Consider the following 10,409-nt stretch of genomic DNA (forward strand, 5'->3'; position numbering starts at 1 on the left):
GCCTCTATTGAAAGGAAATACAATACAATCTCTTATGGTTTTCTCTTCAAAGACTGTTGAGCGCGACCTTCAGAGGGAAAATCTACATCTGTATTTTCCACTCTGTTCTAACTTCAACCACGAAGAGAAACTGGTAACAGAACTGAAATGTGAATCAGTGTGAACCGAATGTTATCCTACATGATAACAAGATGTACATAATTCATTTTTGGAGTTACATGAATGGGGGAATATCAGAGCTTTATATATAGCTTTATATTTATATTTATATTTATTATTTATAGAGACATTTATATATTTTTTTTTTACAGTATAAAGTCCCTTCACGCAACCTGCCCAAAAAAAAAGCCCAAGAGAAAGTTGTTGGAGTTAATAAAACCCAACGGTTTATAAAAAAAAAAAAAAAATCTGTATTAAAAAGTGGGAGGAAAATGTCAAAATAATGGAAACTGGCTTTCAGAACGACTCAAAGGAGCTGAAATGTTTTTTTTTTTTTCAATTTCAGTTATCTGAAATGGTGTGAAGTGTCTAAGGGACACTATTAGCGAATGATTAACCAGAATAGATATATTGCAAATCTTGTTTAATATTACACACTAATGCCTTTATACACACCCACACGCATCAAAGTAACAAGCTCAAGCTGTCTGATGCACGCAAGATTGGATTTCATTTAGATTTAAATAGAAAACCAGCAAGCACAAGAAAAGCAGGTAATCAAGAAACAGAAAATTCAGCTAGAAAGGAAATGGAAACATTTTTTAAAAGAGATCTGGGTTAGCAGCCCTCCCATGTTTTACGCACTGTTTATACACAGGTTGGGTGGACAGACAGTTATTAGCTACATAAAAATTCAAGTTTTGTCATTATTTATTTATCCTAATGTCATTCCATGTCTGTTTGACTTAGTTTCTTCTGTATAACAATGTTTTCATCCATACAATAAAAGTCAATGAGGTCCAAAAACAAATGCTCTTCCTAATATCTTGTTTTGTGTTAAACAGAAGAAAGTAAGTCATATAAACCTGGAATAACATTAGGGTCAGTAAATTATTACAAAATGTTCATTCTTGGGTAAACTGTCCCTTTAACAAGACAGCAAGAAATCATAGAAAAACTTTGCCTCAGCAGTGTTAAAAGTGTTTGCTAGCCTGTCGTCTTTGTGTAAATTCAGAGTAAAAAGTTGAGAAGCACTCAGTCTCAAAACTCAGGCTAAAAGGGCTTTGATTGATTTCCATTTTAATCTAAAAAAATGGAAGAAAAAAAGAAAAGAGAGAAAGAGAAAGATAAAAGTAAGCAGCTCGCCATAGTGTCTTAGTTTCAGTCGATGATTCTGTGAATACACTGGGGTCCAAAAGTCTGGGTCCACACTAAACATCTGGGATTCAAAATCTGAACACAGGCTATATAAATAAAATAATAGAAGAAAAAAAAATTATTATCTATTTCCACGTATTTCATTATACTGATTATGCAATGTGTCTTCAAATGTTTCTAATGTTGTTAAATTGGAAAAAAAACTTTTTTCTCAGAAACTGCTAGTAAATTCATAACCGCAAGTTACACATTTGGGTTTCACATCTCACGTTACCCCACTTTACTGTCCTTACAGACTTTTTACGATTTTAACCCCGAGTAATAGAAAGTTTTACACTTGTACTTTAGGAGCCAGGTTGACACCGCTTTTGTGATATTAACACTTTATTGCTGTGCCACAAATCTTAGCAATAGACACCCAATCCTGTGGCTCATATAGACTTGCTTCAAACCGTCACGGAAAGCTGCATCTTGCATAAACAGTCATTTCATTGAGTGGAAAAAAATGTCTGTGGGTGACTAGAAACACGTATTTTTATTTTCTTTAAGAAGAGACTGTTTTATTCTTACCTTTGTAGTCCAATGGAAAAAACACTTTAGTAGCCTACATCTGCAAAATGAGGGTGCGCGATGCTGTTAACATCACATGCTGTGTTCGTCCAATCGCTGACAATATAGACTATTGCCAATATGTAAATAAAGCTGCGTTCACGCCAATTCATAATAATGAGCCATGTGAAACAAGATAAACTGCAGGGTTAACTGTTTTACATGTTAAAAGTTATTTTGAATCAAATGTAAAATTTTGAAGAATAATTTTTTAAAGTGACTAATGGACTTTTGGACCTCATTGTTGCTATGTGTTGTATCTTTATTGCATCCACCCATGTCTTCCTATTAAAGCCAGGAGTATATAGCCTATGAAATATTAGTCTGCTCCCCAGCATCCCAGAGCTATTTACAATCTGCTGTGCTTTAGAGGAGTTGGCCACGGCGAAAGAAAGGGAAAAGAAAGCAACATCATTATTTAAAGCGGTTGATTAATTCACCATTTGACAAGTGGGTGTTCAGAGCCACTTTTCCACTCGTTTTTCTCTCTCTACTTATTTCTTTCTTTTGTCAAATAATCAGAGAGCCAGAGACCAGCTTTATCTTTTAACCGCCTTGATTTTGTCACTTTAAATGCACTGGGGACAGCTAACATTTGAGGACCGGGAGCAAATATAAGCAGGATGATTGCTTAAAGCTGCAGTTCATGATTTCTGTGGCACTGTCTGCCATTGGCTAGTCAATATTGATAGTCCCGCCCCGAACTCATGTCATTTGTTTATATTTTTGATGACTATGAATGGCTTACATTCGAGGAGAATATCTAAAGATTGAAAAAATTACACTTCAAGCCGAGTTTATAAAGGGTCTGAACTTGATTTAAATAAAAAATAATTGCAGGCAGAGAGGGAAAAGTTCCAGTGGGCTGTACTACACAGTCCAAGCACTTTCTCTGTGATTGCAACATACGGCATGTGTGCATGAACAGTATACATCATGCATTTAAAAAGAGTTCATAAGAAATTTGTGATAGCAACACATTCTCGTCTATTGACGTTATAGAATCCACTATATAGAGATACGTTCAGATGAGAAATCACATGCTTGCAGCACGTCCCTGAAAGGATCCAGTGGAGAGAGGAAATGAAAAGGCCCTGATGGTTAGACAGCAGCTTTCTGTCCTTGCTCTGCTGGCACAGAGTAGACCCTAGAGAAACAGAGAGAGAACAGTCAGTTCACTATGGAGACTTTGATTAAATCTTTAAGATGTGATGCTCCATTTTTTCCTGCCTTTCCCTTAACAGGATTTTTTCCTCTTTAAAACGTTTAACATAATGAAATTAATGAGAGATATGTTTAAAATGACGCACACCAAGCGAAAGCTTAATGAAAGCTGTTATTTTTAAACAGAGCGGGTCATGAGATTAGTCGAATATTACTCACTTTTTGTAGGTTAATTAGATACTTTTGTTGACTGCAAATCAACCTAACAACAAGACTTCAGTACACAATTTCATTACTAAAGTCCTCTGAGATGTGATATGAGAGACATTGAAGTAGCAGTTTGATCTATCGATAATGGCCATTAAAGTAGGCTAAATAAAAATCCCATACATTTGCATAAACCTTTAAAGACAGACTAATGTATGGTGCATACTTTTGTTGTTGTTGTTTAAATAATTATATTCAACAATGGAATTCCTGATGGGAAAGACTACATTACCCATGATTCTGCAAAAATCTCCACTAAAATCATTAAAATCATCTAAAATCACTAAAATCATTAAGTACACAGTTTTGTACCTTTATCTTTTTGTCTTATTTTCAAATACTTTTAATGTTGTGATTTACCATGTAACTTTGGTTTGTCTGGTTTTTAGATTATAACAAATAAAAAAACACCTCATTGAACAAATATTACTGTGGCCAAAGCTGAACCAAAGCCACTGAAAAAGTGCAACTGACCAATCAGAATCGAGACTTCCAGAACGCAATGTAATGTTAGTTTTGTTGCAAAATCAATCATAATTCAGCATCTAGTGTATCTGATGTAAGATAACAAAAGATTTCCTAACAAGCCATGTTTAAACATCAGTAATGGTCTTTTTGAACTGTGGACAAAGTTTCCATATAACAATTAAATGTTATCTCTAAAGATTAACCAAAAATGTGATTCCTGATGATGTGACCCATTTCAACATCTACAAAACCTATTCAGTGTCTTAAGACAGAAATTATAGCAGTAGCACCAACAATGGCTGGATAAATTTACACAGCCAGGCTGATATCTGTAAAGAATAGGGTCAGCTATGGGTCACATTGTACTTAAGGCAGTATAAATACATACATGTGAGAGGAGCTTAGGCTGACTTGCGCTTTGAATACAGGGACATTCAGTTTATAGTTGAGGAGAAAGATGAATGGAGCTCTTTGTGACATGTTCATGTTGTTCAAACACATGTACGTACGCTTGTTTTCCTCAGGTAAATGCTGTTTAATTTGCCTCGGTGATGAATTCATTCACAGTTTGCCTGGCTTTATGAACTCTATGGCAAGATTTTTGCCCTGCAAGGCATTTCGGGGGGCTTTTATCGTTTTTTATTGAGTGTGCTTTCTGTGAACATGCTCAGAAAGGTTCAGTGTTGATCCACAGAGCCTGTGGTTGCTGTGTGATTAAGCCCCTTTCAGCCACCCTATCACTCAACACCGAGAAAAAAAAGCTGTGGCTCAGCTAACTGCATTCCCCTGAGGTAACCTGTAATCCTGCAGAAGAATTTAACCTCAATAAAGAAACCGAGAGTGAGAGAGAAAGAGAGAAAACAGAGGATCTTTAAGCTTGCTGTGTGGAGGCAAGTGTCAGACAAACTCCGCTCCTTTCCAGCCTTCTCTCACATTACACCATACTCAGCAACTCACTGAAACTGATTACTGTGCAAAACATTCAGCTAGACAACCTATCAAGACGACAGCGATAGGCCACGAAGTGGGGGACAGGACGTGAGAGAGAACAAAGCAGCTCTTTCGTTTTCTCTACAGAAAGAAAACAAGCATTCTTATATTTTAACCGCATTGATTTTGTCACCTTAAAGAGACAGTTCACCTAAAACAATAAAACACATCATCATTTACTCACCCTGATGTTGTTCCAAACCTCTTTGACTTTTTATTACATGTACAATGAATAGGGACTGGAGTTTTTATTCTTCAAAAATTAACTTAAAGACATTATAAAAGTAGATGAATTTACTGTATTAAAATTCATTATTTAAAGTTGCAATATGTATTTTTCACTCTACTAAAGCATAATATATTATAGTATGTTTGCAGATATTTAGAAAAAAAAATGCTACAGCTAGTTATTTTGAAATGTGAGTTCTGTGTTGAAATGTCAGGGTTTTTTTTTTTTCATTATTATTATTATTATTGTTTAGGTGATTACACAAATTATCCAATAGTATTTTGACAACCCAGGTTGTCATTTGGTGGAAAACACAGCCATGGGAGCCAGCAAGCTCTGGGTTAGAGTTTGCAGATTTTACCTGACCTAAAAATCCTCTGCATTCATCTAACTTGGGGTGTGACCATCGACTCTTGTCCCTGGACATGTCCTCTTTTCAGACCAAAACATATGTTCCAGGATTCAGGTTTTGCTTTCCATAGTCGCCATTCATTGGGTGCATTTTTGTATTAAAGCTCTGCATGGGACTGTTTTCTTAAACCAGGTGGACGCTAATATGGTTATAGCTATTAATGTGACCGAACGTTTAAGCTTTAAAGAAGGCTTTAAAATGGCCTGAACATGATCCAAATATACATTTATATATTTTGTGGTCTCACTATAAATGCAATGTACAGATAAATGGCATGTAATTTGTCATAATGTTTAATTTATTGATTCAGGTGAGGACATGCGGTGTGGGAGTGTGGCTGTGTCTGCATGGAAAACAATAATAATGCAACATGAATTGTAACACCATTTTCTTCTCTAATAAACATACAAACTGGTTCAGGCAGTTTTGTCCCTGATTGCTTTTGACCAAAAACATCATGACAAACAGACATTGAAAGAGTCAGTTTTCTTATTTTGCATCCAACTTTTTAGTTTTCAAACGCCGCCATTACATATTCCCACAGTGTAAACTCTCTCAGGGTTTAGCAGGTCATATCTTGTTCATGTTAGTCAGCGCCTGGCTTGTTTTCTGTCCTTTTTTCTTTTTGTTTCTAACAGTTCAGGGCTTGAGGGCCGTTTGACAGATGGCTGGAAAGTGGAGTCATCAATGCACATGTACAAACTCGCTGTTAATGGTGGCCTATCCCTCCTGCATGCAGCCCTCTATTGTCTCGCTTAACTCATGTCGTCTTGTGTTTAGTGGGTTACCAGGGATTCAGACAACTGTTACCCATTCGACTGGTTGGACCACCCCAAAAAGTTGACGAGGTGGAGTGTGCAAGCCACCTTGTAAATCTTAGCAATGATGTGTCACTCAACATAAAGTGTCAAGTAAGCTAAAGGTGAGACAAAACTATTTTTCCACCCATTTTCCAGCAAGTGCTGCCAAATCCTTCTTAGATCCAGTATAAAAGGGGGACCATGTGGAGCAAATAATAAATAAGCAATTGTGCTTGTGCAAATAGCTTCAGCTTCAATATTTTCTGAATTATTAGCAAGCGTGAAGTACATTAGATATTTCCAAACCTCTATTCACAAAGGCATGCACAAATCCACACTGCATTTGCAGGCAACATGGATAATAGTTTGTGGAGTGAACACAAATTTCTGTCAAATGGATTTAGCTACATTCAACCCAGCATGCTTTGGGTCTTTAATAAAAAAAATTTTTTATTTTTTTAAATATGCTAATCTGACGCACAGGTCATTTGAAATTGCTTGCAAGCAAAGCTAATCAGTCTTACCCCAGTTCTCGGCTTTGCAAGTAGCGTCTGTAGAGGACAATAGCTGCAAAGATAAAAGAGATGTTACGCCTTAATAAATAGCCTCACAGAAAATCCACTGTAGGAAAATTGTGTTGCATTTTTGTTCAAATAAACCAGGACATCCAACATCCATCAATGAAGATGTTGGAGTTGACAAAAATTTGGCGTACAGCCTTAGCTCCTGCGTTTCTTGTTAAGTACACACCCATATTAAACTAACGTTTTACATTAAGACAAACATGTTAGACATTAATTTACAGCATGTATCTCATAAACTTTATAATTGCTGTATAATTAGAAGGAAGTATTTCTGAACTTTATATTTGAAACATGATCTCATTAGTAAAGTGTGTTTCTTTACACACACTTTCATACATTTGCATAGGCACTGAATATACAGTATGTTACTAACGAATTGAAAGAATCTAAACTGCATTTTAGATATGAAATTACAGCAACTGTTAATAATTAATATTGTGCATTTCAGTGTATATCCAAATAAACAAAAACGTACATGTAAACATTATACAAATTCTATGAATACTAATACGATCAAGCTGCCATTTGCTGGAATCATTCATTCATCTTGATTATGTAAGATTTTTACACACACTATTGGGGAAAAGTAATATCATGATAGTATCAAATTGTAGTCTCTAGTATATGCCTGTGTTAGTGTGGCAAAGTGTGCTAGGATTCAACCTACCTACAATAACTCCGATGAGCAGAACTATGGCACTAACGGCAGCTATGATGATTATCAATGTTGCACCTAAAAATTAACAATAAAAAACAGGAGGGTGTGCATTAAATTTGTGCACACATACTTTAACTCCAAGTTGGAAATACAAATTAATCAATAAATAGAAGAGTTTGACATTTTTTTCAACCTTCATTAGCTTCAGTGTCTCCTGTGGATTTATCTGATCCAGGACTTGCTTTAGGAATGTCAGAATTTACAATTTCAGGACGCCTTGGCTTCCCTGAAAAAAAAAAAATGCAGACACAAGGATGATATCCATAGATGAACTGCTAAAACATTAACAACAGTTACAAAATTCCTAATGTTAGTACTGAATATGTTTAAACAGGGATCCATTACAGCCTTGTGAAATGATTTTGTAGGGCTGCGTTAAGCCATTTTATTAAAGCAACTGTGGATATTTTCCTCTAGGGGCACCAAACTGAAGTGCTGAACATAATTATTGTTTTTAAACAGGTTTTTAAACACATCCCCATCTGCTATTGGTCGAGTCTATGACTTTTCAAAGCGATATCTGTGACATAATAGTTTTAATAATTGTGGGAACATGGGTATTATCAATGTGACTGCACTGATACTATTGCATGTTAACAAAACTCTTACTAAATTGAACTGAAGTAAAATTTTTATGCACTATTATTGAACTAAACTGAATCAACACGGAACTGACTTGTGCTGAACAATGACACTATTATCTTCTGTAGAGCTGCTTTCTTTGAATCAAGTTCATTCATAATAAATGAACTTTGCAACATTGACACAGTTAAACTTAATCAACACTGAACTAAATTGAGCTGAATAATGGCACTGTTGTGAGCTGCTTTAACCTGAAATCATATGCATTTCATAATTAATGAAACATGGAATGCAACATTAATGCTTTTTTCCCCTATTTATTACTGTGAATCGGCGTCTTATAAACAAATCTGTATTGTATAAAGCATTATATAAATAAATGCCATTTGACACAACACATGCCATATCTGAACCCAGAAAGCTTGATGTCTCTAGGCCACATCTTCAATCCAATTGTTTTTGTATTAATCACTAACGTTTTTTCTTTTTTTTTTTTTACCTTTTCTAGGAAATTAGATGGGAAATGAATCTCAATTCTTTTCGTGCTCATACTGGAGAGTTTTACTTCCCTCCATCCCACCTCCCATCCTTCCCATCAGCCTCTGGCCAGAACTGGTGAGCAGGGCTTGTCTTAACAGCTCAGTAATTCTATCAGAGAGCAATCATTTCGCTGATGAAGATGGACAGCTCCTCGTTGAGAAGAGCTGAATGAGACTGCCAACGTCCATTAAGAGGACGGACAGTGGTGCGGATGAAGCGGGGGCTATCAGCACCTCTCTGCTGGGAGACGCTAATTGATTGCTTTCAGGAATTAATGTGGCAGATGAGCTGGTCACGTCTTACAGTAACAACCTGTCTTCATGCTACATGTGCGACTGGAGAGGAATACCTACCTAAATCTTCATCGTCCTCAATGTCACCTGGGTAAATGGGAATATGAAGATGAAATAGAAAAAATGAAATACAGAAAATGTTGATAAAAATAACACTTAAATATTCATAAATGATAAGAATTTAAGAAGTCTTAATATTATTTTGAAGTAAAGAAGCCTGTTTTAAGCTTTGTTGTATTTTTTTTTTTCATTTTCCCATTATTTCCAATAGTGATTTTTATTATATTCTCATATTTTTCTGTATTATAGTACAATACAATTCTGTATATATTGATAATATGATTTATTTGTTTATCAGTTTAAATCAAAGCAAACACAACCCATGCTGTCATGATAGATAGTCTTAATTTAAATAATATTATAATAATTATAATAATTTTGAGCACTGTTGGGTGTAATGCATTGCTAAGTAACCAATTTCTGTAATTTGATTACTTTTCCCTTGAAAAACTAAAGTAAGGGATTGCTCTCACTTTTTCTTTAATTGAATTACAGTTGTTTCTGATATAATTGCATTGAATGCTTTATAGTCTATAACAATTGTGTATAAAAACATTTTACCTCAAAATGTAACACCTAAAAATAAAATTTAATTTTTAATGAAACCTTTCACCTTAAAATACTTTGATCAGCTCAAGAATAAATGATGTAGTTTCATATTATTTATTTAAAAGAATTGAACAAACAGTTCCATGTCTATATTTGTATTTTTTTCATTGGTTGAGGTTGATATGGAATTCAGAAAGTAATTATGCAATGCAATACATTTTATAGAGAGTAATTTGTATGGTAATCTAATTACACTATTGAAAATGCAATTATAGTGGCTAGTAATTAATTATTAATATTATTATTATTATTTTTATTATTTTGAGTAACTGGGCACTAATTTAAATAATGAGATTTTTTGGGAAGAAAGTGTAATTAATTGTGAGTTTAACTGAATGTATTTATTTATTTTTGTGGTTGTGGAGTGAAATATGATCCAGGCATAACAAGAAGAGATTTATACATATTCAGATTTTCAGAAAAAACATGAGAGATGTCATACTGATACCATCTCCTGAAGTATTTTCTTCTGTGTCTTCTGATGCTGCAGCTGTTGATTTGAATAAATAAATATAAGGTTAGAGGTCAAATGAACATAATAGTTGATTATTAAACTGCCAGATAGTGAAGGTAAAACAGCTCCACTGTGAAATTACTATTTTAACGTGTGTGTGTGTGTGTGTGTGTGTGTGTGTGTGTGTGTGTGTGTGTGTGTGTGTGTGTGTGTGTGTGTGTGTGTGTGTGTGTGTGTGTGTGTGTGTGTGTGTGTGTGTGTGTGTGTGTGTGTGTGTGTGTTAAAATAGTAATTTCACAATGACTATTGTGTT

General features: G+C 34.9%; 1 long non-coding RNA gene across 1 annotated transcript; it reads right to left on the reverse strand.

Moving 5' to 3' along the window:
* Positions 1-1,849: 1,849 nt before the first annotated feature.
* On the reverse strand, positions 1,850-9,124 carry LOC132107789 (uncharacterized). Its single transcript, XR_009424358.1, has 5 exons — positions 9,034-9,124; positions 7,692-7,784; positions 7,508-7,573; positions 6,781-6,823; positions 1,850-3,073 (listed from the first exon to the last, which is right to left on the reverse strand). It is a non-coding gene; the product is annotated as an uncharacterized LOC132107789 (long non-coding RNA).
* Positions 9,125-10,409: the final 1,285 nt, after the last annotated feature.

This window comes from Carassius carassius, chromosome 28, assembly GCF_963082965.1.
Source record: "Carassius carassius chromosome 28, fCarCar2.1, whole genome shotgun sequence".
NCBI classification, from domain to species: Eukaryota; Metazoa; Chordata; class Actinopteri; order Cypriniformes; family Cyprinidae; genus Carassius; species Carassius carassius.